Source organism: Girardinichthys multiradiatus, chromosome 8, assembly GCF_021462225.1.
Source record: "Girardinichthys multiradiatus isolate DD_20200921_A chromosome 8, DD_fGirMul_XY1, whole genome shotgun sequence".
Lineage (NCBI taxonomy): Eukaryota > Metazoa > Chordata > Actinopteri > Cyprinodontiformes > Goodeidae > Girardinichthys > Girardinichthys multiradiatus.
The window spans coordinates 33,737,767-33,764,785 of record NC_061801.1 but is presented as its reverse complement, the minus strand read 5'-3'; the positions used below and the strand labels follow the sequence as shown (position 1 = coordinate 33,764,785).

General features: G+C 39.4%; 1 protein-coding gene across 3 annotated transcripts in view; it reads right to left on the bottom strand.

Moving 5' to 3' along the window:
* The window catches only part of phf24 (PHD finger protein 24), a 59,909-nt gene extending 51,480 nt beyond the window's left edge, over positions 1–8,429 (bottom strand). The window contains exons 1-2 of one of the 3 annotated variants that reach the window (XM_047373446.1): positions 8,193–8,429; positions 6,182–6,310 (exon numbers count right to left, since the gene is read on the bottom strand). The gene's annotated coding sequence lies outside the window, so the exon portion shown is untranslated. The remainder of the gene's footprint in view (positions 1–6,181; positions 6,311–8,192) is intronic. The other 2 variants (XM_047373445.1, XM_047373447.1) reach the window with 2 other exon arrangements.
* Positions 8,430–27,019: the final 18,590 nt, after the last annotated feature.

Here is a 27,019-nt window from a genome sequence, read left to right as displayed (position 1 = left end):
TTGCTCTAAGTTTCAGGCTTCTGGAAGTCCTGAACCAACCTTATTTATGTCTCCTGGTTTCCTTCAACTCTTCAGCCTCTGGAAACTACTGTCTTCAGAGACATATAACAACAAAGATCCTGTTTAAATGTTCAAAGCCTGGAGCATCAGTACCTGCCACTCAAAGGAAGAAAACTGAAGATTAAGTCGTATTCCCTTCAAGAAACCACTCGTTGTTACCAGAAGAAACATCTCCATCAGGTGCATGGATGAGCCTCCGTCTTCAAAGCCTCTCCAAACTCAATAGTTTCAGCATCAGGGAAAGACAGGTTGAGTTGATTGATTTATTTCTATTATTGAAATTATTACGTGTTGTCGAATTGAAGCTGTTACTGACCCCTGCATAAGCGTTGCTAATTAAAGAAAGCATATCAAATTCTAGTTAAATCGTGGACATTCAATTAATTGAGTCACCTTATTTTTGGTTTTTCATTGGTGGTAAAAAGTCTTGTTGCCTGGTTCTAAGATATTTTAAGAGGTTTTTATAGGTTGCCTTAGCCAGGTTTGTTAAAACAGCGCCCTTGGGGCTCATGCTGATCCACTAAAATTAACCTAGCCCATATACCAAGAGCCAGTTGTAAATTAGGGAATGAGCAGCCGTAAACAAAAGTGACTGTCGAAGGTGTGGATGACTGCAATAGGCTACTCGGTCGCCCGGACCTCCAGTTGAAGAAGGGCGAGACTTTTGGATGAAGGCTGTCAGAGGCTAGGCGAGTCATTTCCCGACACCAGCTTAAACAGAACTTTTAGTAAACCTGCTTAGTAAGACCTTTCAGGTTTAGGGAAGTCCGGACCCGTTAGATGGAGAGCTGGATTGAGCAATCCCTTTAGACATGGGGAAGTAGGAGGGAGGGCTTAGCTCATCGGACAATGATACCTGGCTACCACAGCATTTTGCAGCGGCATGCTATTCCATCTGGTTTGCGTTTAGTTGGACCATCATTTATTTTTCAACAGGACAATGACCCCAAACACACCTCCAGGCTGTGTAAGGGCTATTTGACCAATAAGGCAAGTGATGGGCTGCTGCGCCAGATTACCTGGCCTCCACAGTCACCGGACTTGAACCCAATCGAGATGGTTTGGGGTGAGCTGGACCACAGAGTGAAGGCAAAAGGGCCAACAAGTGCTAAGCATCTCTGGGAACTCCTTCAAGACTGTTGGAAAACCATTTCAGGTGACTACCTCTTGAAGCTCATCAACAGACATATGTAAGACATATTTTCAGTTGTTTCACACTTTTTTGTTCAGTATATAATTCCACATGTGTTAATTCATAGTTTTGATGCCTTCAGTGTGAAGCTACAATAGTGATAGTCATGAAAATAAAGAAAACTCTTTAAATGTGTTTCAAATGTGAGTGTTTTCAAACTTTTGGTCTGTACTGTATGCTTTCTTTCAACTATGGCTTTTTACAGCTATTCTTCTATGACAGCCAGCTATGTGGAGTGCATAACTAAGAGTTGTCCTATCAAAATTTTCTCCCACCTCAGCTGTGGATCTCTGCAGCTCCTCCGGAGTTACCATGGGTCTGTTGTCTCTTTTTTTGATTATTTTTCTCCTTGCTCCTCCTATTAGTCTGGGTGGACAACTATATTGTGTGTTTGCGGTGCTGATTCTTCAATAATGTTCCCTAACAAACCCTCCAAAGCCTTTACAGAACAACTGTATTCATACTGAAGTTAAAATATACACTGTTGGACAGTATTTTATGTAACTTCTGAGGGTAGTTAGTTGCACTGGATTTCAAGATATTCGTGTAAAAGGAGCTAAACCCATTACCAAACCGCAGTTTTAGATAGATTGATATTTGTTAACATTTTACAATTATTTACTGGTTTATTACATAAAATAAAGCACAACACAGCTTGTGGTTATAGTATGACAACATGTGGAAAAGTGTGAAAATAATTTTTCCATACTCTGTATTCTGCATTGTTAGAAAATATCCAATGTTCTTTTATGTGTTATCAACTGGGCAAAACTCTCCACTCTTTCTCTAACTGAACGTCAAAGTGGGATTAGACTAAAACCGGATCATGTGCTAAGCTAGAGCTATAATTTATTCAGCAGAACGGGAGACCAAGTAACCCTCAGCTTTTTCAGTAGCATGCTATTCCCTTGTAGAAATCATTGCATTTTTACTCCCAGTCAGTCTCACACTGTCACACTGTAGAATTGATATAATCCACCCTTGAATTGAATATTATTGAAATAATGAAATGATGAGCATCAGGGCCTGATTTGACCCTCTTTGAGAATCTGCAAGATATCTGGTGACGAATGAAATGGGTTCGAAAACCTCAGTGGACTTGAAAATATGAAACATACTATAAGAAGAGAGAGCAATATCAAACTAGAGAGTGTGACAAATTGGTGATGCCTCGCAAGTTCAGATGTGTCGAAGTGGATCAATGAAGTGACAGAAATCTCATCTGCAACATGCTGCAAAATTTATGGTTCCAGCTAAAGGTTTAAATGACTTGCTTCTGTTATTTTACATAATGGCATCTTAAAACAATAATGTCCCCAGTGATAATATTCGTTAAAAGATTTTTTTTAATAATAAACCATTGCATGAAGAATTGCTTGATCATTGTCCAGTATTTATTTATTTTATTTTTATCTGTGTCAATATTGCTTGCATTTTTATTACACAATTCCAGCCTGCTATGATGTTACCTAATATTACTGTTTTAATATTATTGTTTTTAACAGCGGCTTGTTTACAACCTTTTTTTATTTCTTCAAATGCACAAACTTGCTTTTACCTATCACAATGTTTTGCATAGATATTTTTCCCATTTCAATTTATGTATCGCTTGATTTAGAAATTATTCAACCATGGTTCAGCAGTCTCTCGAATTTAGCCTCTGTATTACATCTGATGGGTGATTCAAGCAGAGAAGGATGGGATAAAGATCCCTGAGGCTCGACAATCACCAGGCTCCTGCAGAAACAGCTGCCTCTGTCATCTCTGCTTTCCCTCCAAGACAACTCTGAATGATTTAAATGCCGCCAGATAAAAAAAAAAAAGATTTGGATGAAGAGAGGGAAAACTGGGCCACTGCTTGGGGCACAACCTGACATATAGGGCTAAGGAATTTTTTTTTATACATTTTTTTTTTACTGCCAAAGAACAATGTTGAATTTTCTGGAGAAGGTGGGGGAAATCAGCAGTTCTCCCGTTTTTATTACCTGTGCAGCATGTCCTTAGCTCATCCATTTTATGAGGAAAATAAAGATTTTTTTTTTACCTTTTCAACTGAAAGCTTTATCAAGAACAAGGGGGATAATTAAGTTCAACATGTATTAATGCTCTTAATCAATGTCAGCAGATGTCCGAGACTGTCTGCTGAGGCTTGAAAGCTGATGACCCTCAGGAGAGCATTATTATAAATAGTGACAATTTAGGTAATTGTTTCCACAGCATCATTCCAAAGGCAAGCAGCTATTGGTTCTTGCTTCTTTGAGTGCTTTCTTTTACAAACTGATGACTTTGTATTGACATCAAAATTATCTCAAGCAAGCACACTTTCACCTACTATAGCAGTTCACAGCACCAACAATACAATGACTGAGGGCTCAATGACACTGAGGTAAGAAATAATTCTGATTCCACCTGAGGTTATTTTGTTGTGCTTTGAACAGAAAGTTTTTTTTCTCATTTTTTGATAAGTAGAGGACCAAAAGGACACCTCAAAGACAGTATCACCATTCCCTCCTCTGCTGTCCTCTGCACATCATCCTGAACACATTATCCCCACAGTTAATTACGATGTTGGCACGATCATGCTGGGGGGGATGCTTTATGTTTGGACAGATAGAGAAGCTGGGATACAGGATAGAGCTAAACACAGGGCAATCCTGGAATCCTAAGTGACCCTTTACTTAATTACCCTTTACTCTTATTCTTTAGAACTGGGCTTTGGAGATTTTTTTTACCTTCCATACCATCCACTTGACTGTGCTTTCAGACCTCATCCAGCCTTGTTTGACACTGTTCCTGTTGTTTTTATTTTCTTTCAGTTGTTACGCTAACTGTAGAAATGGGCTAGGTTAGGTGAGTAGCTATTTTCTTGTAGCACTTACAAGAATTCTGAAAATCAACACAGATCTGCTTTACTTTGATGGCAGAGCTGTTCCAATTTCCAATTTTGAGAATTGGCTAAGAGAAATGGACCTCTGTTGTATTTAAAACCTATTAAAATAGGGTAGCTTGGTAACTAATTAGAAGCTGCTAGACAATCAGTGGAAAACAGATAAAGTTTACTTTAAAAATAAATGCTTAAATATCTTTTGATTTATAAGTGGGTAGGGCACCTTGGGTAGGGCACCAGAATTTCCACAATAAGAAAAACGTAGATAGAATTACAGAACTGGACAACTAAAATAGAATCCACTGTTAAATGTGGAAAAATTTTAGAATTTTATACTAAATTAGGATAACTTAACAATGTGGGATGAAGATCAGCTCCTCCAAGTTCGAGGCCATGGTTCTCAACTGGAAAAGCGTGGCTTGTCCTCTTCAGGTTGGTGAGTTCCTGCCTCAAGTGGAGGAGTTCAAGTATCTTGGGGTCTTGTTCATGAGTGAGGGGAGAATGGAATGGGAGATCGTCAGATGGATCAGTGCGGCTGCCGCATTAATGGGGACAGTGCACCGGTCTGTTGTGGTGAAGAGAGAGCTGAGCCGAAAAGCAAAGCTCTCAATTTACCGTTGGTCTACGTTTCTACCCTCATCTATGGCCATCAACTTTGGGTCATGACCGAATGAATGAGATCCCGGATACAAGCGGCTGAAATGAGCTTCCTCCATAGGGTGGCCGGGCACTCCCTTAGAGATAGGGTGAGGAACTCAGCCATCTGGGAGAAGCTCGGAGTAGAGCCGCTGCTCCTCCACATTAGGAGAAGAGCCAGTTGAGGTGGCTCAGGCATCTATACCAGATACTTCCTGGACGCCTTCCTCAGGAGGTCCAGGCACATCCCACCGGGAGGAGGCCCAGGGGACAGCCCAGGACATGCTGGAAGGACTATGTCTCTCGGCTGGCCTGGGAACGCCTTGGGCTACCCCTGGAGGAGCTGGAGGAGATTTCTGGTGAGAGGGACATCTGGGTGTCTCTACTGAGTCTGCTGTCCCCACGATGAAGCATAAGACAATGAGTATGAGTACGACTTAACAATATAAGTGTCTGTGTAGCCTGTAGGAAGAGCAGTAAAAGAGAGGCTGTATTGGTCACTGAAGGTTTCAGTCTGTCTAAAAGATGCTCAGCCTCAGACCAAATGCCCACAGCAGAGCGAGATGCGTGTTTACTAAAGGTGTTTTGTAGTTGTATGTAGTCAGTTAGACAGTCCTTTAATCATACATTTATTCATGTTTTAGATGAAGTCTTGTTAGAATATTACATCTTTCTAAAACTCTGCTAACATTTTCCACATTAACCATTGGATCAGATAGATTTTTTGCATAAGAAAACATGTTTGTTTCTAAAAATGTTTTTTTTTTTTCTCCACTGAATAAATGTACTCAAAAAAGGATTGATTTTCACTTTTTCACAGTGAGATTAGACTACTGAAATAAATGAACTTATCTTAAGGTTTTATACATATCTTTACCAAGGATGCCACTTTTATAAAACTACGATAAATGAAGGTTGAAAAAGCAGAAAAGGTTGCATTTAGAAATTTAAAAATAAAATTTAAAATAAAACTTGTAGTTCTATATTTTCATTTCGGTTCATAAACAAAGATCGCAAAATTAGAAATTAAAGCTTAAAAAGACAGTATAGATAGCAAAAAAATATAGGTATCATAGAAATCATAGTGCCCTGCAGCAGCAGATCAAAAATATTGCTTTTGCTATATTTTCTACAGTTTGATTAGTCCTTCGGAATAACAACTGTGTAATTGTTCACATATTGCAGCTGCACTGTGAAAATATCTTGTCAGGAACTCAACTGAAATTATCTTTTTCTACTCTAATTGGCTCATGTGAGACTTTTTTATAAGCTAAATATAAAAATATCTGTATGTCATAAATTTAAACTCCAGCAAAAGCATAGCTATATTCAAGCTACATTAGGCTGACATGCTCTCGCATGTTGTTCCCCTTTCATCAATAATACACTGTGAAGAGAAGCTGTACCTGGCTTTTTTTAATACTGCGGGGGAGGGAGTGTGTATGCATTTCTCTGAATGTACGATTCCTTTCCCAAAGCTGGTTTGTCTCTGGTATGCGCTGATTTGAATCCCATCCTGTCCTCCTTTTCATTCCCTGTTTTGGAGAAGGAGGGGAAGTTTGTAAATGATCGGACCACAGTGCATGCTTTTTCGTGGGAATGAGTCCGCCTCTAGCTGAGGATCTCACCCAGAAACCAGACAAGCAAAAAACTGGAACTAATTACACTAACGAGTTCGCCCAGATCTGTGCCAGCTAAAATTATCAAACGCAACTACAGAGAACAGCTAAAGTATCCATATCCCTTGAACTTTTTCACATTTTGTCACATTTTCACATTTTGTCACATTTTTGTTCATCCCCCCCAACCACCGAGTCAATAATTTGTAACACCACCTTTTACTGCAGTTAGAGCAAAAAGGTTTTACAAAAAGGGATTACTTCTTAACACTCTTCCATTTGTGAAAACCACAACAAATAGTCGTATTAATGAATTCACCTGTATTAATTTACAACCTAACCCTGCCCTAATTTTTTTCACAACTCACTGCCTTGTTTACTGTGTCCTTTGGTTGTCATGATCCTGTTTATTCAGAAATTTTCACTAACAAACCTCTGACGCTTTCACAGAACAAATTTATTTAGAATGAGACTGGCCTTAATTTACATTTATTGAAACTTCAAAGGGAGCTGATAGAACTGGATATTATTTTGGAGTATTAGACTAAATGCAGGTCAAAACAAACCTCTGCTACACTTTTCGGAGTTTTGCAAGAAAAAAAAAAACAAGACCATGTATAGTGGTAGCCTGTACATAAAATACATAAAATCTCAATAAAATACCTAGAAGTTGTAGTGGTAACATGAGATTTTTTTTCTTCTGCAAACTATTTTAAATGGATGAGCATTTACAAAGAAATGTTTAACATTAACATCAAACAAGTACAGATTGTTTGCTTTTCCCTGAAAATAATACTCTGACTTACTAATCACTTCACGAGGAAACACCGATTTGCGTGAGAACCTCAACAACTCTTCTTTTCCTGCATCTTACTGCCACTTATCCCACCATTCCACAGTGACACCCTAAGGAAATGCTCATGGCTCAGCAAATGCCTATGGAGGGCTTTAAACTTAGCTTTTGAACAGAGCATGAAAAAGAGAAGGAGAGCGAATAGGATGAATGGGGGAGGAATTTAAATCTCAATGCGTCGTTAGGCAGGAGACATCATGTTGGCATTCAGACACTGCTAGGCACAGAGCCTGTGCCAGCCGAAGGCTCTAAGAGTTTTTACAAAAATCGCAGAGCAGCAAGGCAGCTCAGGCTGCAGGGATCTGTCACAGGCTGAGAAGCAGGACTCGCTCCAAGGTTAACAACACATTCTGCTTGTTTGTGGACCTTTGAGGGGCCAGCAGACAAGCCTGATGGAGGGCTTAAAAGGGAGCAACACTCCCCTGTACAACAGTTATGGGAAAAGTAGACAAATCAGCCTAAACCGGTGCTTGCAGCAAGGGAGATCATTCAAGCATGCCAGTAGTTGCAGAATTGATTCATGAATTCAACTTACATATCACATATAGTCATGGAAAACCATAAGTGTTCAGATATTTACTTCCTTTATTGACAGCTATCTACACTCTTCCTTTTAAAATCAAGTTTGTGCCCAATGTACTGCTACAGAGAAATGCAAAAGCAGCTGCAGCAGGAATAGTAGTTTGATAGCAATCGCATCCATCCACACCCATAATGATGCTGACCTAAATATTCTATCCCTGCACGCATATTTAATCAGGTTACCCTGCACATCCACCTATACAAATGTAGACGACAACCTGAGTGCAGCCAACATTTCTTCCCAAATAGCAGTTCTCATTTTGTGTAAATGTAAAATTTTAAACAACCCGATGCTTGTACCGAGGCTGCGTTTGTCTGGTAACTCACCGTAAACGGGATATATTGCCCCGACTTTATCCTTACCTGTTTCAATCCCGGCCGTTCAGCATCTCAAGACTTGACTCGAATGAAGTATGTGTGCCTCTGTGTCGCCCGTCCCTCGTCCCGCAGGGGAGATGAATGAGCGAAGCGGTTTATTATCCCGAGTCGTGCAGAGAGAGCACACACGGTCGGAAGCAGAAAGAACAGTCTCCTCCAAGCCAGCCGTGAACAGCTCCGGTGCTGAAATATTCGCCCCCCACCTTCTCTCCTCTTCACCCTCCTTCCTGAGCAACTCCTTCAGTGTCTGAGAGGAGACGCACAGCAGCTGCTGTTCAGGTCAGGCAGGAAGAGTGCTTTGTGTAGACTCACAGCCGGCCACTCAAGTTAAATGCCAGATTTATGACCTTCATATTTACACTTCCTCCTGTTTCCACAGAGAGTTACTGCAGTGAATTAGTGGCGATCATTCAGGTTAATAACTTGTGGGGTTCATCAGGTTTGGACCGGAGCTTCTTGATTGGCCGGAACCTCTGGGGCCATGACGGTTGGGCAGATGCTTCCGGACCAGCCAATTATCTCGTACACAAATGGAACCCTTTGTACAGAGAGTCAGTTTAAGACTGGGTGTGCAGTTTAAAGATGTAGATCTCATTTTTGTCACGTTAAATGGCTGAGAGTGGGCTGCACCCTGTAGACAAAACAGAGACACTGTGTACGTAACAGAGTGTCTTCCGTAATTCTTATATTACGTTGTTGCTTTCAGATCGAATGTTTTCTTTAACGATTCCACTTTGTTTCTTGTACATCAAAATACCCCAGAGTGCTGGTATGACATCATACTCTTACAGAAAAAAACACACATAATCTCCATGTGCAAAAGCATATATAACGTGAAATTTACAGATTTTTGCTATTTTGTCATTCTTTAATGTTTTTGATCCTCACAAAAATTGTAATATTTGACAAATATAGCTAATCATGTAGAACTTAATTGGCTCTCTGTTAAACCATACATTAACTATAATTAACCACATTTGTTTGGTTCAATTTCACAAGCCACATCCAGGCCTGATTATTGGCAGACTTGCATAGAACCTGAATGTCAAAATGAAATAGGCTTAAAGAAAAAAAACGAACAATGAAGAATTCTATTTGTATTTCCCTCTTTATATATGTATATTAAAAATGTCTTAACTTAGAGCAAAATGAAACCTAAGTCAAAATCCTTGTTTGTGAGCACAAACCTGGTAAATAAAGCTCATTCTGATTCTTTATTCTTTAACATTACATGCTCAGAACATGCAGACATAAAGTTAAAATACATAAACTTTATAGGAAATAAAAGAAAAGAAAAACAATACATACACAGGAGCCAAGATGTTGTAGGCAGGTTGTAATAGTGCAAATATGCTTATTTTGTTTCACAGTATAGAGCAGCTGACCACTCAGACTGCAAGGTATTCATTGTGTTTATCAAAGACACAACCTGGGGAAGAAAGTTTCAATGTGGCAGTTCGTTTTTGCAAATAGTGCTCTATTGCACCAACCTCAGGGTAAAAGTCTAAACAATTTGTATCCGGGATCTGTGGGGTGTGCAGAGATATTTGTGGCCGGTTTCCTGACACTAGACCTGTACAAGTCCTGGATGGAGGGAAGGTTAGCCTAGATGGTTCTCTCTGCAGAACTGATTGTTTATTGCAGTTAGGCCATGTCCTATTTTGTGGCTGATTCAAACCACACAGCAATGGATGAACAAAGGACAGACTGAATAATAGAAGTGTAAACAATGACCAGCATCACCTGTGGAAGGCTGTACTTCTTAAGTTGCTTTTGCTGGGATTTCCTCCGAACAATGTGTATGCGTGAGGACCATCTCAGGTTCTGAGAAAGGTGGTTCCTATGGGTAAGCTCCAGGTGCTTCTGACCACCAGTGAACCCTTTGACTCACCTCCTCTCTGTTTGCAGTCGCAACATCCTGGATCAGGCTAATGACAGAGGTCTTATCTGCAAACTTCAAGAATAAAACAGATTGGTCCACTGAGGTGCAGTTCTTTGTGTAAAATGAGAAGAGGAGTGTAACGAAAACAAACCCTGGGGGTGCCAGTGCTGATGGTTCTTATGTGGAAGTATTTAAGACTTAAGAAATGAAGCCTCAAATACCTCACTGGCATTGTTTAATAATCAACAGTACTATTGTCTGAAATTATTGTATTACATTTCTGTTTTAATTAAACGTACACCTTTTTTAAATAAAATGATTTGGCAACAAAGTCATATCTGGATCACTTTATTGAAAATCATCTGGGTTTTTGCTGAAAAATATAGAAACCTGTCTTGAAGTCCTGCAGTAATAGGTTCTGCAGCTTTGCATCTAGCTACCTGATCAGTTTTGCATTACAAAGACATATCTTATTTGCATATGTCTATATGTGTGTATTTCCACCTGTGTAGCATGTTACCATATGGTGGAATATGTTCTAAAATTGCAAACTTAAACAGTGCATACCTAGGTAAAATACACATACTGTGGACAGCTCAGGAAGGTGAAAGCTAGGTTAGTGTTATTAGAGCCATTTAAAAGGCATGTCTTCCTGTGCCTGTTCACAGAACAATGCATGGCTAATGTATGCACACCTGAATATACTGTGCTGCACTTTGTTGTTCCATAGCCCCCTGCTTTAAATGAAGAGCCTTGAATTATTAATAAAATCTTAAGTGCACACTGACCCATGGTTTTTAGTATAATTGGTCACTTTTCTCAGTGAAAGGGAAAGAAGAAAGAAAATAAAACTACAGTGTGGTTTGTGGAGTGCCAGCAAAAGTTTTCAGATTCTGTTTATTTGCTGTAGCTACGTTTTTTAATTCTGACATCTATAAATGTATACGTTCTTATGTTTTAAAGTGTGCATTGCACAATATGCTGTCGAAATCAGGTACATAAATCAGACAGATGTTCAGAAAAGATATCATGCCTTGAAAGATTATAATGGTGGATTCCATCTTGAGATATCTATTTTGTAGAGCAAACCTGCCCTGGCACATGTAGGAAATCATCTTCTCTATATGGTATGCCTGAAATGCTGCGACAGGACGTGAAGAAAAACAATTAACCTGAGGTTCCCTATGCCTCATAAATAGGGCAAAGGACTGAATGGACATAGAAAGGGACATTTCTTCTCACTTCAATTGCACAATGAGATGCCATCAGGTTTCTTCTTCATCAAGAGACAGTAATTCTGCTCTGAAGAGGCTATGATTGTGCCTTCCATAAACCCAACTGCAAATCCAACTCCATTGGAATGCTATTAAGCTCCAGCTACACTGTGAATGGAATGTTAACACCGACAGACTGCTGAGACAATTAAAGCTATTCTGCAAGGGGAACTATGGTTTGGTGTCCTAGCCTAACCATTATGCCAGAAACGTGTCAAAGCTTGACGCCATAACTGACATTTGCTTTCATTAAAGAGCCATTTGTTAAAAATTTAACATTTTTGTACAGAGCTTGAATGGCCATTTATTAGACTTTTGCACTGCAAAGTGTCCAAGATTTGTGCTTTTGATCAAAGCTCTGGCAATAATTCATATAAACAAGTCAAACTACTATGAGTCTAAATAGATCCACTTCTGTGAAAGAACATTAACAATAAAAACATAAAACAAACTTTACTACTATAAAGTTAAGTTAAGGATATCACAAGATGGGATCCTAATTGTGTGATTTACTTTACTAAATGAATCAAAGTACGCAGGTCGCATTGATAATAACCTGTATTTGTATGACCTACAACCATCTGGATTATGTTTGTGTCAGTGTGTGTGTAGGTGTGTGGGTAAGAGTATGTGTAGAAATAAGTGTGTTTATGTTGAGTGGGTGTATGTGAGTGAGTTTTTCACCTGCATGTGCACAGTTGGCGAAAACTGTAGAAACCCCATAACACACAGTAACCAAGAGCAGCAAAGGACATGTGGACCTGGCTCCAAAAGGCCACAGCAGCAGGCAGACAGACACATGATATCACCCCAGGGCAGTCAAATGCCCAGCACAGAGGTGGGTCATCAATGAGGCACAAGGGCAGCAGCCCCTTGGCCAAATTGGCACAAGATGAAATGTAGGGAACAGTGCCTCCCCCGACCAAGTGACACTGCTATCATTTAGCCGCACAGACCAAGCCCAGAAACCAGTCCCCCCAGGGGCCAAAGGCCCCCACCATCCCCTGGCAGCAAGATCGCCCCAGCACAAATAAGGGGAGACCACCCAGAGCCATACCAGGCAGGCACCATCTCACCGTGGCAGCCAGAGCCTGGAAGAACCAAGGTAGGGAGGACACATTCCCATCCTACCTGTTGAGCTGGCAAAAGAGAGGACAAAAGGGAGGGTTGCCCAGTGAAGCCCAGTATAACTCACGGCCAGTGCCCACCACTATGGGATGTGGCCTGAGCAGCCACACAATCAACACCACACCAAGTCGGGAAAGTCCCCCATTACTCTCCACCCATGACGCCATTAGAGATCCCCAGCAAGGTCCATTGTCCTGCACATTAAGACTCTGCTGGTGAGTGGTATTGCATATGTTTGGGAGGAGGGTAAAGCCGGCAAGACACAGGTAAGAATACCCCACCGGCATGAAAACAGTTGGGGAGCCATCCTCCTCTTTTCCGGCAACTTTTTACTTTTTACTCTAGGCATGTAGATAGGTCTTCACATACTTTTAGACAAAAGCTATAGACAGGCGAACAGCACCAGTGAGCAGATAGTCATCAGGTAAATCTCATTCTGGTCAGGATGTATAATATGAGGGGTTATCTTTTGAAGCCTTTTGGCCAACATCTTGTAGATGATCACTGTAGATCTGCATTAATAAGTGATATTGAATGGCAGCTAGATGAAAGCGTGGGATCTTTATCCAGGTTGAGGATAACATTTTTGTTAGCAAAATTCATGTTTGGGGAGAGCATTGAGGTTCTATGTATTTCTATGACCATCAGTTGGAAGGTGGAGGACAGCAATGACCAGATTTCTTTGTAGAATTCGACAGGTCCTGGAGCTTTGCCTTTAGGCATACTTTTAACTGCTTAACGGAGTTCACTGGCTGCAAAAGGTAAACCCAAAACCTTTTTCTGTTGCTCATTTACTTTAGGAGAATAAACTTCTTTAAGAAAGTATTTGCAGTATGTCAGAATTGGAGGGAGTATAGATTTTTGTAAGAATTTAAAAAATGTATACTTTTTTTAGGATCATTAGTTAATATACCATTACTGTAAGTTATTGTTAAATTGTTTAGCTGTTCTTTATTCTTTATCAATTGGTTTGCGAGAAGTATGCTAGATTTATTACTATGATCAAAGTTCTCCAACTGCAATCTCTGTATTTGCAATTGTATTCTTGCTTCTAGTAGTCTATTAGGTTCTAATTTTAGTTTCCATTCATCATTTACAATATTTTCTTCTTTTTTATGTATTTTATTTTCTGTTCTAATTCCAATTGAGTTGATCTTTTTTTTTTCAGAAAATCTCGTCAATTACATGTGCTTTCCATGTAGCAATTCATATTGAATTCTTATCACTAAGTGTGAGGTCTAAACTAAGCTTGTAAGGTTGTATAATAAGTGTCTTCTTGTGTGTACATGCGAGTGTGTGTGTGCATGTGTGTGCAGACAAAACGTTTGACTATAATAAAAAACAGCTGGCATTGACATGGTTATGCCTAAATCTTCTGCTGTTTTTCTTCTTACCAAATCACAATGTCATGTCCAAATGAGGGAATGATTGTGTACTGATCAAACGTTGGTTTTAAGACTACCAATATCTTTGAGCTTATCCCACCCCCATACTTGTATCATATGTTGAAATGAAGCTGCAATTGGATTTCAATTCTTGTGTTAAAATCCGATAGACTGAGGCCAAATGCTTATCTGTTATCTACCAGCCCATCTGTGAAACTAATAATGAAGACCACAGACTCATCTGGGTGTAGGTCTGCTTCTAAAGCACAGCTGCTTTTTGTCACACTGTTGTGCTAATTCAGTTATATGTGGCTTTTCCTCTTACTAAGCACAGTTGGTGTGATTTTATCCAGATGCTCCTGGTAAATGATGTTGCTCTATCTTCCTCTTTAAATCACTGATTTTACAGGAATTATGTCCTTTCATCTATTACTTATGATGCTGGATAAGTGGTTATGGCCTGGCAGGGGACCACTGTTTACATTAGAAGAATTACACAACCTCAGCTTGTTCCACATTGAAATTAAAATATGCAAGCTCATGGTCATATCTTCAAATCTTGATCTTCATCTAGCTGTGCAGATTTGTTATAAGCCTTGACAGTGCCCCATTATTCAGCATTGTTCCTCAGAGCTGACACAACATGGTTGATGCTGAGCCATTATGGACCACAAGGATCCATTAGGACTCCGAAAAGGGATGGCAACACACAACATCTGAAAGCTTGAGCTTTGAATTTAATTAAATGTGTCACATGTGTTTCCCTATTTATGGCCAGGGAGAAGCAGTAGGGACAGCCTGCAAATTCTGCCAGCACAGCAAGTAAATTTACTCCATTTACTTCCCACTGTGTAGTCAACTAATGGCAAAATTTGAATGCTTGTAATACAATACTAGAAAGATGACTTGCTTGTATAATATGACTGAAAATAGAGAGTATCCAAAACAGATGATATACTTGTAACTTCATTTTGGAATACATTTATTTGGCCATCTCATACATATAAAAGTGATACATATAAGTTTATATATGAACTGTAGAAAGACAAAATAAGTCATCCATATGCATTTACTGCGAAGAAATATGTAAATAAGCTATTATTTGTTGTCTTGTTAATGGGCAACAAGGTCCACATAAGGTAGCTGTTGTAGAGGTGTAGGAATACGCCACAACTGTATGTGGCTTTGCCAATTTTTTGAAACACCTTTTTTTACATCTTAATATATTCCAACCACAAACTGTAATGTATTTTTATCAAGATTGTATGTGAAATGCCAAAATAAAGCAGCATACATGGGAGGAATATAAGAAAAAATAAGGAAATGGGGGAAAGGCATTTCAGGTAGGGTTAATTAATAAGACATGAACTGACAGAAACAGAACATCTGTAGCCAACGATGAAATGGGCAGAGTCAGGTGCAGATTAGTTTTTCTCTTTTCGCTTCAGAAACCCGAACAACAGATCTGAGGGAGGTTTTCATGAATTTCTTTTGATCCTGTGTTTTTGAAAAACCTTCATTCTAAGCTTAATTTCTTTAAGCGCTACAAGGAAGACAGTAATGAAAGGAAAAGACATTAGCTGTGTGCATAAGAACCTACTCCCTGTTTATTTCATGAGCAGATAATCATTCTGAAATCAGAGAGCGATACTGTTGGCAGTCCATATTTCCATGGCAGCTGCCCAACAGAGCATTTTAGCATGATTTAATATTTGATAAGGCTCCTTTTGTAATGGAAACATCACATTTGTGATGCAACTGTTGTGAGAAAGGCAGACTGGGTACCCACAATCTCCTGGTGTCACACATGGCATGGTGTATGCTGAAAGAAGAAATTCAGCAATATGGGGTAAGTAATGCTTCTCTCATTTAGAGCACGGAAGCCAAAGAAAAAATATTCAATTATTGAGAAACTTCACCTAAATTAAATTTATTATTATTTCATGCTGCATGTATTCCAGTGATAAGCAATTTCTAGGAGCATTGGATAAAATCACATCCAATACATAATGAACGGCAATCATCCAGTGCTGAGTTAATTATCAGTCACAAATAAATACATAATTGAACCCCTGTGCAGATGAAGAAACGGGGGACTGACACACCCATTCAGAAGAAAGTAATGAAAACCAGGCAGCTGCAGGCAAAACACAATGTCACAATGATCTAATTATTTTCATACGCACATCCTCCACAATTACAGTACAGCTGCCACCCCAAATCACTGGATATGTTAACAAATATGATAACTCATGTAACAAATTTTACAATGGTACAAAAGTCCATTTTTGGTTTACTGCCAAATATTGGATATAATTAAACACAATTTGTATTATATTATATTATATTATATTATATTATATTATAATGTGGTGCTATCACATATGGTGCTATGAAAAGTAATTGCCCCCTCCCAAAATTCTTCTACTTCTGTTTTTTTTCTCACTTCATTGTTTCACAGCATCAAAATAATTTAATCTTCATCATCAACATCTGACAAAACACCCTGAGTAAATTATTAAAGCACTTAGCACAAAATGAAAAAGAATTTACTAAATATAATGTGAAAATATCTCTGCTCCTTCTTAAATTATGAATCAGCTGTGATTAACCACATTTTTGAGGTTCAGTTTTACAAGACATACCCAGGTATGATTACAACCTGACCTGTAAAATCCCAAATCACCTAAAAAAAACCCATCTGGCAACAGGAAGAAGCATAAAAGGTCTTAAAAAACTTATAATAATAATAACATGGACTTTATTGAACTCACAATGGCAAAAGTGTCCTCTGCATTTAACCCATCCCTTAGGGAGCAGTGGACTGCCATTGTGCAGCATCCGGTGAGCATTCAGGGGCTATGGGACCTGCTTAGGTACCCAGAGTGGCAGGCTGTGGGATTCAAACCAGGGTACTTGTTCTCTGGGACACAAATGCCCTGCTCTCTAACCACTAGGCCACCACTCCCCGACATTTTTCACTATGCAAAGGGTTGCACAGCCATTTTTAAGGCTTTGGGATTTCAGTTAACATCATTGAGAGCCAATATCTACAAATAGTGAAAACATGAAACAGTGGTAAACGTTCTAGGGGATGTCCAGCAGACACAAATTACTCCACAAGTTAATTAGTGACTCTTTCTGGAGGTCACAAAATGTTAGTATTCATGATTTAACAATAATAAAGAGACAGGGCATCACATCCATAGTAGAGTTCCATAGCCAAACCACTGCTGACCATGAAGAACACAAAGGCCCTCTCAAATATGCCAAAATACATCATGATGATGAAATTATTTGATTCACTGCTGAGACAAAACAGGAAATGTTTTGGAAGGTGTGTATCCCTGTGCTTTAAACTGTCTGACTTAAAAGTAACACAACATTTTAGAAGCATTATATCTACAGCCAATCATCGACTGCTTTGTTTCATCAGGACTTGGATAACTTGTTATAATTGATGGAACACTGAATTCTGGTCTCTAGTAGACAATCCTGAAGGAAATCGACCGTAGGCTCAAGTGCACTTAAGGTTAAGCAACAGAAGAATGAAATTAAGCACACTAGCAAGCAAAACCTGTTAAGAATAAAGCACTAGACTTCTGGAACAATGTCCTTTTGAGGACCAAAGTAGAGATGTTTGGCCATAATCAAAAATGTCACATTTCAAGAAACCTCAACCCATCTTATCAGTGCAACCATGTCACACCAACTGCCGAGCATAGTGGTGGATGGCTGATCATTTGAGCTTGTTTTGCAGCACCAGGACCTGGGTGCCTTGCGGTCAGTTAGTTGACCATGAACTCAACAGTATGTCAAAGTATTCTAGCATCAAATGTTAGACAATCTCTTGACTGCTGAAACTTGGCCCCAACTGGGTCAACAACAGGAAATGGTCCCAAACAAAGCAGCAAATCTACAACAAAATGGCTGAAAAAAAAGAATTAAGATGCTGCAGTGGCCTTTTCAAAGTCAAACCCTCAGCTAGATTTAAAATGCTGAGGTCAGACTTGAAGAAAACTGTATACAAATGGTGAGCTGACAATATTTTGTAAACAAATGATGGACAAAATTACTCTAGAACAATTTAAGAGACTGTCAAAGTCAGACAGAAAATTATTACTTAAAGTTAGGGTGGTTCAGTTTCTGAACAATAGTCATAAACCTTGTGACTTTTACCATGATTTCATGCATCCATTCAATACAGACTGTTGATGTTTTTCTTCTTGAACCCAACATTTTCTTCTTTATTTACTTATCAACATTTTATATTTAAATAAACACTTAATGTGCTATTTGTGCTATCTGTTATGTCTTCATGCTTGGTTTTGCTGAAATAATAAGAAATAGGGCAAGTGGCTTTTTAAGGTTTTTATCACAGGATGGAATAATGAAAAATATCGATAAATAAATTAAACCTGGTAAATATTCTATGAAGAAGGCTCTTTGTTTGAATTGTTTTTTTTTCTTCTGCTGGATCAGTCACATTACTTTCATGCACACTATTATAAATACTTATTATTTATGTTTATTAACAGTCAAAACATAAATGGCAACCAGGCAAATGATGTTGTCATACTGTTGCCAACTTAGCAGCTATGGTGCAGTCATCATTAATGTTCACATGGCATGTCTTAGGAGCCCGAAGGACATTAAAAGTCAGAAATCAGGCTGGCGGCGGTTTGATTCTGATGCTGTCATTTGATAAGAAGCATCAGCTGTCATATTTCTTGACTCTGGAACACACTTTTTCCTCGGGTCATGAAAATAAAGGACTGCTCTACACCCAAATGGATCTGACTTTGCGGCTTGTTTTATTTAATGTGTGAAATTTTCATTGTGGGAAAGTGAGATATCAACGAAAAGATTTTTTGTGCAATCTTGTATTGCATAGTAGTATCGACAATTTATCTTAAGTATTCTGGCAAACAGTATAGGTGATCAAAAAACTGGACAAATCAAGATTAAAAACACACATGTAAAAGTTAAATGTGAATATTTTTTAAATGCACCGCATTGTGACACTAAGCCACAATGAGCATGTGTCATGTATCAGGTGTCATTAAAGATTTTCAACATGTGACGCTAATTGATTGAACTCCTAACTGCCACAATGACTTACAATTCAAGCTCCAAAACCAAAAAATGGAAAATTGGAGATGACACCTTGACATTAAGCCCAAACACCTTGGCTCCACAACATGGTAACAGGCTGCGGTACTTGCATTTGCTCAAGCAAGAAAGGTGTGCTTTGCCTGCATGCATAATTGATCAACTCACTGGCTTAGATAAAAGATGAATATGCTTTTGCTCAAATTGAGGAGGCGGATGAAAACGATTCCCTTTTGACCAAGTCTTAATGTGAAAGGAAATTGACACTCACTTAAGGCTGTAACACTGTGAAAGATGTGCTTTTCCTCTGCTGCCAAAATGGCTATGCAACAGTGAAAGGGTCAAGACAATTTCTAAATGGGGCCCTAAGTCAAACGTAATGTAGAACATCTAAAGCACTTATTTAAGTCGTTTACTACAAGAGATTGTCGAAACCACAAATATTCTGATATATTTTATGGGGATTTTATTTGGTACACCTAAAAAAAGTTGCAAATAACTCTAAACTGCAAGGAAAAGCATACATAGTTTTCCACATTTTTCACAAATGAAAATCTGAAAAATGTGATGTACAGTTGTATTCAGCTTCCCTGACTCAATTTTGCAGGACCACTTTTTACTGCAGTTACTGCTACACATCTTTTGTAGTATCTCTCTTCCAGCTCTCCACAACTAGTCTTTTGCAGCCTCTAACAGAGTTTATCCATGATAGCCCTGCATTTTGCTCCATACATCTCCCCATTACCTTTACCAAGTTTCCCTGTACTTGGTGAAGAAAGATATACCCAAAGCATGATGCTGCCCTCACCAGGGCTATCACCAAGGATATCAATACTTTTGGAAATAACTGAATTAATAAAAGAAGCATCTGTAGTTCTAAATGTATAAAAGCAATATTGTATTTTTTCACACATATATCATTTACAGATATGCATTTACTTCTAAATAAAAGTTAAACCACTTAATGTCCAACACGTTGTATATTTATATGCTCATGGAACGTAAATTTAAGAACTTTACTTTGGTTGCTGAAGGACTTAAAGGTTTTTACATCTGAATGTCATTTAATTTATGACTTTGTTGTTGTTTTCAAATTCCCATCAGGCAAACATTTGGCTTTTCTTTCCACTTATTAAAAGTTTATTTTGTGACATATTTTCCAGGAAAATCCATGAAAACAGAAGCTTGTTTTCAGTTTTTTTAGCCATAACTGTTTGTGATCTATGCTAAAAATACTGAAAAGTACAGAAGTTGATTTAGAGCTGTTCTGTGCAACCTGTATTTCCTATGTTCACTGTCTTTAAGTAATCTGTATAAAAATATGTTTATCTCGCTAAATTTAATAAATGATATTATATAAATATGTTCTATTAACATATTCTATTAATGTATGATGTGAGCAATCACATTTTTCATTTGACAAAGGGGAAATTTACATTTGACATAGGGAAAGTTTACTTCTGTAGCTACAGCACCGGCCTGCTTGTAGAATATTGTGAGAAAAATTATATTCACCAGTATTGTGGCCCCTGGGCAAATAAAACCTGTCTGTGAACTCCTTCAGCCTTGTCTTCTTTATGTATGGTAAGGCCTTTAAATCAAGTACATTGAATGAAGTAGAAAATACACATCTAAATCATATTTTGTGTCTGGTTTGCCATTTGCTCTGGTTCTGCTTAGAAATATGAAACAGCTCAGATAAATGAAACCAGTAGTCCAGACGGTTTCTGAATGTATAATATTGAATTATCCAGCTTTCGGCCTGGAAAATGACAACACGATTCTGAATTTAAATTTTTACTTTAAAGCGCCCAAGAGTTAGATGCAGAGTTGTTCCAAAAGCGGTTAGGTTCCTTTCATATTTTTTTACTTAGTTCTTACTTAGTTTCTCTTTAATTTTTATTTATTTTTATTTTTATTTTTACCGTGTCCTGTCCAGCACAGTAGTGCTCAGAATTGTTGTCTGAGTGCCAAGAAATTGCCCAACAGATTTACTTTCACAAGCGGAGCATCATTTTTAACAAAATAGTACACGGTAATTATGAATGTAAAATGTACTTAGTGAGAGGTGCAGCCCAATATAGAACATCTGTGTATCTGTCAACACCTGAAGCTTAACACCTGTGAGTATGAGTGTGGACGCACTTTTGTATACAAGGTTTCTCCACATAAATATGCAATAGCGAGTGTGAGGACCCATAGACCTTCCCCATGGTCCCTGGACAGACACTGAGGAGATCCGAGCCACAGACATCCAAAGGCCCCCTAAAGCACAGGAACCCCAGGAGAACCACCGCCGGGACTACCGCAACCCCCCCAGAGAAGAGCAGTGGAGAATCCCAGGGGAACCACCCAGCAGCGACAGTGCAGAAGCCCCAGGGAGCTGCAGCAACGAGCCCACAGGCCCTGCCGGCAGCCGTCCATGCCGATTCAGCCATGGACCCAGAGGCCCAAGACCCCGGGACACACCAACCCCAAGCAGAGGCCCGACAGAGCCCAGGGGGCCAGGCACTGGCAAGCAGCCACCGGGACTGAGCCAGCACACACCAAAGCACCTGGCCCCAGACACCGAGAAAAACAAGTACACCAGCGGGCAGAGACTCCAACCACCAGCAGGGCCTATTCTCCCTATACTCCCAGGTCCAGGCGCCAGTACCCCCTAGGGGCAACCAGCCCCTGGACCCAGGAAGTGGTACCCTTCCTTCCTGGAGCAGAGACAGGCAGACAGCGCCGGCACCGCCCAGGCCCGGGTGACCCCAAACTCAGTCCCCGAACTCAGTCCCCAACAACCCCCATCCACCTCCGGAGAGGGGACTATGTACAAAAGAGGGGTCCACATGGCTCAAACCAGCCCGCCAACTGGAGCCGCCCCAGGACGGAGCAGTCCCGACCCCCCAATGAGCTCCGATCCCAACCCCATGAGTCTCCCACCCCCAGTGAACCCCAACAAGAACCTCCCCACAGGGCCACCCCCAACAAGGACACCGATATCAAACACATCCCCCTGAACCCAAATGTCACGAATCCTCTCCCCCACAGGGGAACTCCCCCACAGGTGAACTCCATGGCCGAGAAGCCGATGAAGCCACACCCACACAGTGCAAGCTCCACACACAGCCCCGCTCTAAGAACCCCCGCCGCACCCCGCTTCCCCACCACACAGTGCGCCGCAAAGGCAAGGCAAGGGCCCCGCGCAATGCCACCCCCGCCCACTGGCGCAACAGGGCAGACCCCACCGAGCACCGCACCCACAACAGGACCCCCGACCCCGCACCATGACGGGACAAACTCATCCACCAAGAGGTCCCCAGCCAGCGGCGGGTGCCCAGGGCCAGTGTCCCCGGAGTTTTTACTTAGTTTCTAGAGGGGTTGCACGTGATGGCCTTGTAGATGTCTTGGGTAACCATCAATAAAAGGCAAAAAAGATCACCCCTGATTTGGACTGCATGACCAGCTTGGAAATTCAAAAAACATTGCTAAAAACAAGTAACAATTGATTTAAAAACTTTGCTGCCTGAACTTTATTTATGATTGATAAATTATTAAACAATTTAAATGAACACAAAATAGATATTCATTTATTTAGTTAGCAAAAAACTTTAAGAAATGTAGAAAAATTAGCATTAGCATTATTGGGCGTAACTTTTGTCAGCTGACACCAAAGCACTTGGTGATCCTTGGTAATGTGATCCATGCTTTGTGTGGAATTAGCATCATCCAGCATTAGTGAGATACATAGGTATTGCTCTCTGCACACACAGGTGCTTTAAAGCAAAATTAGGATGATAGTCTACAAGGGGTTAAAATGCCACAGAAAGCAGTGTGTGGGTCACAACCTCTTAAACAGGAAACACATCAATATATGATGATGACATAGTGCTGTTTACAATGCTCTTTAGGTCTTGCCTTATGCTTACTATTGTTAGGTGTTTTTCTTATTAATTTTTTTTCTTTTGTGTTTTTGTGTTCTGTTCACATCTTTCACACAAGTTATTTTTCCTGTTAGATATCTGTCAGATACTTCCCTGGGCTTCACTGTGTTTCTGCTCTATTCATATTAGCCTCCCTCCTTTAGCTCATCTTTTTTTTTTCTTTTACGTGTCCTGTCCAGCTAAGTAGCACTCAGAATTGCTGTCTGAGAGGAAGCCCACAACATTACAGCTTTTCGCAATAATGCTCTGCTTCATATATATGAAAAACTGTATAGAAATAGTTTTGGGATTATTTAAAATGCAATGGAGATGGAGATGAAAAGGAAAAAAAGAACAAAGAAAGGGACAGAGTTGGGGCAAAAAGGTCAAAGGGAAAGAATGAGATTAGAACAGAGGAGAGAAAGAAGGATAAAGATAATACAAGTTAACACCCAAGAAGTCTGCTTCTACACATGCAGAAAGAGAGAGAGAGAAAGAAAAGAAAAGCTTCTCTGCGACCCTCTCTGTGACTCAGCTGCAATGTTTTTCCTGTGATTAGCTCATCTGGTTTGTCATTTCTCTACCCCTGCCTCAGTATATATACTCACCAGTAGTCTTTGTTCCTCGCTGGATCCTCTTGTTGTACAGCCTTATGTTCTTTTACTATGTCCATTTTTCCTCTCTCCAAACTCTTATCTCCTTGAGCTTGTTTAGAAGTTTTGTATTTTATTATTATTAAACCTGATTTTTGTCATTTACACTCTGCAATTGGGTCTTTCCTTTAACACATCATGACAGGACCCTATTGAAGCCTGTCATTGTCTAACGCTATAAAAAGAGAAACACATTGTTATCTTGACAAAAACAGACTTTTTTAATAGGCATATGGCCAGTTACTGGCAACATAAAAAGCAGGCTGTAATCACTACTGCTAAGAGGTTCATCCATACAAATAGTTTAGCTGAGCTTCATTTAAACACACAGGTGAAAAGGTGGATGAATTTCCTCAATCACAAAAATTATTTCTGTTTAATAACACTTTTTACCCTTAGGAATATAAAACATTTGGATTTAAGGAAAGGAACAACCCAAATCTGAGGGGAGAAAATACAACACTATTCATGTCAACGTTAGGACAGAAAGCTCTAGCAGGGATTATAAAGAGCAGTGAAATAACTCGCTGTTTGTAAACATAACGTTTATCAGGTAAGAAAAGGCTTTCTTTTAACCCGAGGTTTACTTATGTCTCCTCTGCTGTTGTAAAACATCTGCTGATATCCACAGATCACTTGAAGTCAATAATGGGTTTCTCCACAGAATAATGCTACATGTTTGTTCACAATATTTTACTGCAGAAGTAGCTTGTTTATTTCTTTGTACCTTAGCCAAAAGAAGGAGAGAGCTGCAGTAGTGGTGCATTTGTGTATGATTAGCTTGTAGTGACATTTTAGGTCCAAATAGCACAAGAGTACAGATTGCTGTAATTATTATTATTGTGATTTTATTATTTAATATTCAATCAAATAATAATTCAGCCCATTAAGTGTTGTCCTGTAAATACAAGGCCAATAAGGCGGTGGTTTTAGAACAATAGAGAAAAGGGTGAAATGAGCTCTGGCATTACTGAACAGCAAAACTGAACAGCAAAACACACATGGAACAAATTCACACAATTTCTTAAAATACAAGAATGTATTAACAAAAATAAGTAAACTCAAAGTGCAATATATATTTCAATCAACAAACTCTTTACTATACTGGAACAATTCAACTACCACGAAATGAAAGAATAAGGACAACCACTGAACTATATACAATATAAAAAAGGGAATCAAAGATGGTTAAAAGCCATGACCAATAGAGTGAAGCAACATTACCATTCAATGTAATTTTAATTATGTTTGAGAACCAAGGATTATCTTGAGGGATGTGGAAATGAAGTTAAGTTAGTCTTAGAACTAACTTAGACTTTGCTGCAACTGGTATACATTCAAACCACCAATAACAATGCAAGGTCGGAGAAATCATTATTTTAATAAAATAATATTTCCAAGAATGATTTGCTTAAAGAAAACCTAACCTTCTGGATAACATCCTATTGTTGTCACGTATTCATCTGGCCTGCCTAGCCTTAGCCTTAGCCGTTAGCGGTTGATGGCTCGTTATGGCCGATCTGTGTTTAAAAAATATTCTCTCAATAATGTTTGTCACAACACAGAACAAATATTTGTGTCTGTTCACTTTAGGTGAAAAGATAGCCTGCTAGCACTTGAGTAGCTGAATTTTCTCTACACAAACATAAGCAAACATCATGAAATAAACATTATTTAGATCATCACATCCTAAACTAATCTTCCCTCTGCCCAAACAACACCTCTTACGTGAACTTTTCTGAAGAAGGGGTTCCAAAGGTTGCTAATTTTGGGAAGCAAAGTTGTCTATCCTGATCCAACCTCGCAGCAGGCAGAACAAATTACATTTGCGGATGCTTTGTAGCCGCTATGTAGGTAGCTTTTGCTGGGCTAGCACACTGGATGTGTGCAGAGCTGCCGGCTCCTATGTTGTCCTCTTTCAGGCAGGGGGGAAAACCGCTTCACTTAAGAGACAATGTCTGAGCTGGGAGCTTTCTGGTTACTTCTGTAGGCCTCAAAAGAGAAGTCAAGGCATGATTGTTTTATTGCCCCTTTCATATGAATGCTCGATTATGTGAGCAGCAAATCAATACTTAACCCTGTAGTTGCTTCTGATCAGCAGGTATTTGACCATCAGATCGTAGTTATTTTGGATACAAGGATTCTTCAAATAAGTAGTCTTATACTCGCCCGTGAGTTTAAAGACCTTCAGCTGGCAGGCGTGTCTCTTACTTAGCCATGGACTTCAGTCAGATTGAGACTGCCATGTTGGAACAAGGCACTTATGTTTCAGATTGAATGACATCACAGATAGTCCAGTTATGTCCAGCTATGATTCCTCCTGTTTAACACTTTCTCTCCTAGACATAGCTACGTGCTGAGCTTTTACTGTGACTACCTATATGTGCTCTCTTTCATACACTAGACTTGAAAACAGGCTCAGAGATCATCTGTTTACTGTCTTTCTCTCCTAGATAAAGCATGTAAAGGAGAAATAACCATTAATGTTTCACTTTTCTTTCTAAGTGCTATGGGATTAGTGCTTCTGAGTTAATTTTGTTATCTTGGCTCTGTTCTCTCAGTTTGGCAGATGGCCGCTCACACAGAGCCTGGTTCTGCTGGAGGTCTCTTTATGTTACAAGGTAGTTTTCCTCTCCACTGTTGCTACATGCCTGCTCAGTATGATGGATTGCTGCAAAGTCATTGCAAGCGACTGTCCACTACTGCTACATGCTCATCCAGGAGGAGTGAATGCTGCAAGTCACTGACTCGATGTAACCTGCTGGGTTTCCTTTAAAACTTTTAACCAATTTGAATAATAAACTGAATCTGATGCCACTGTTTGATAGTTAGTTAATCGAAACGTATGTACCTGACTTAAAATCCGTATGATTCCATTGAACTGACTTTGTAAAGTGCATTGATACGACATGTGCTGTGAATTGGTGCTACATAAATAAACAATTGAATTGAAGTGAACTAGAGCAGAAATTGCACGTCCATCAGAATGTTGCTAAAATTGTTCCGTTTTGAATTACAGTATTTGTTTCAAGTGGTCCTTTCCCACTGTTTTATTTAACTTATTAATTTAATTTAATTTAATTTAATTTCCCTTTGGGATTAATAAAGTATTTTTGAATTTGAATTGAATTGTTTGGAATACAGCCCCAGAGGGTTCTTCACAAAGTGCTTTTAAATCCCTCCACACCATGCCAGTTTGTTAGGTCATAAAGGCACTGCTCTTAGACATTTCTCCTGACTTTTTAACCTCCTAACTAGAGAATGTGCCAAAAAATCTTCCCTTGATGAATTCAAATTTAAGTTGAAGACTTTATTACCTCTGTTTTTGTCTTGGGGTTCTATTGTTTTATTCACTGATATCTGAATAATGCCATTACTTATTTACTTAAGCCTGGTTTAGCTTTGTTTTGGCTGCCTTGTGTTTGTCATGGTGTTACGTATGGCTCTGACCCACATGCAGAATCACG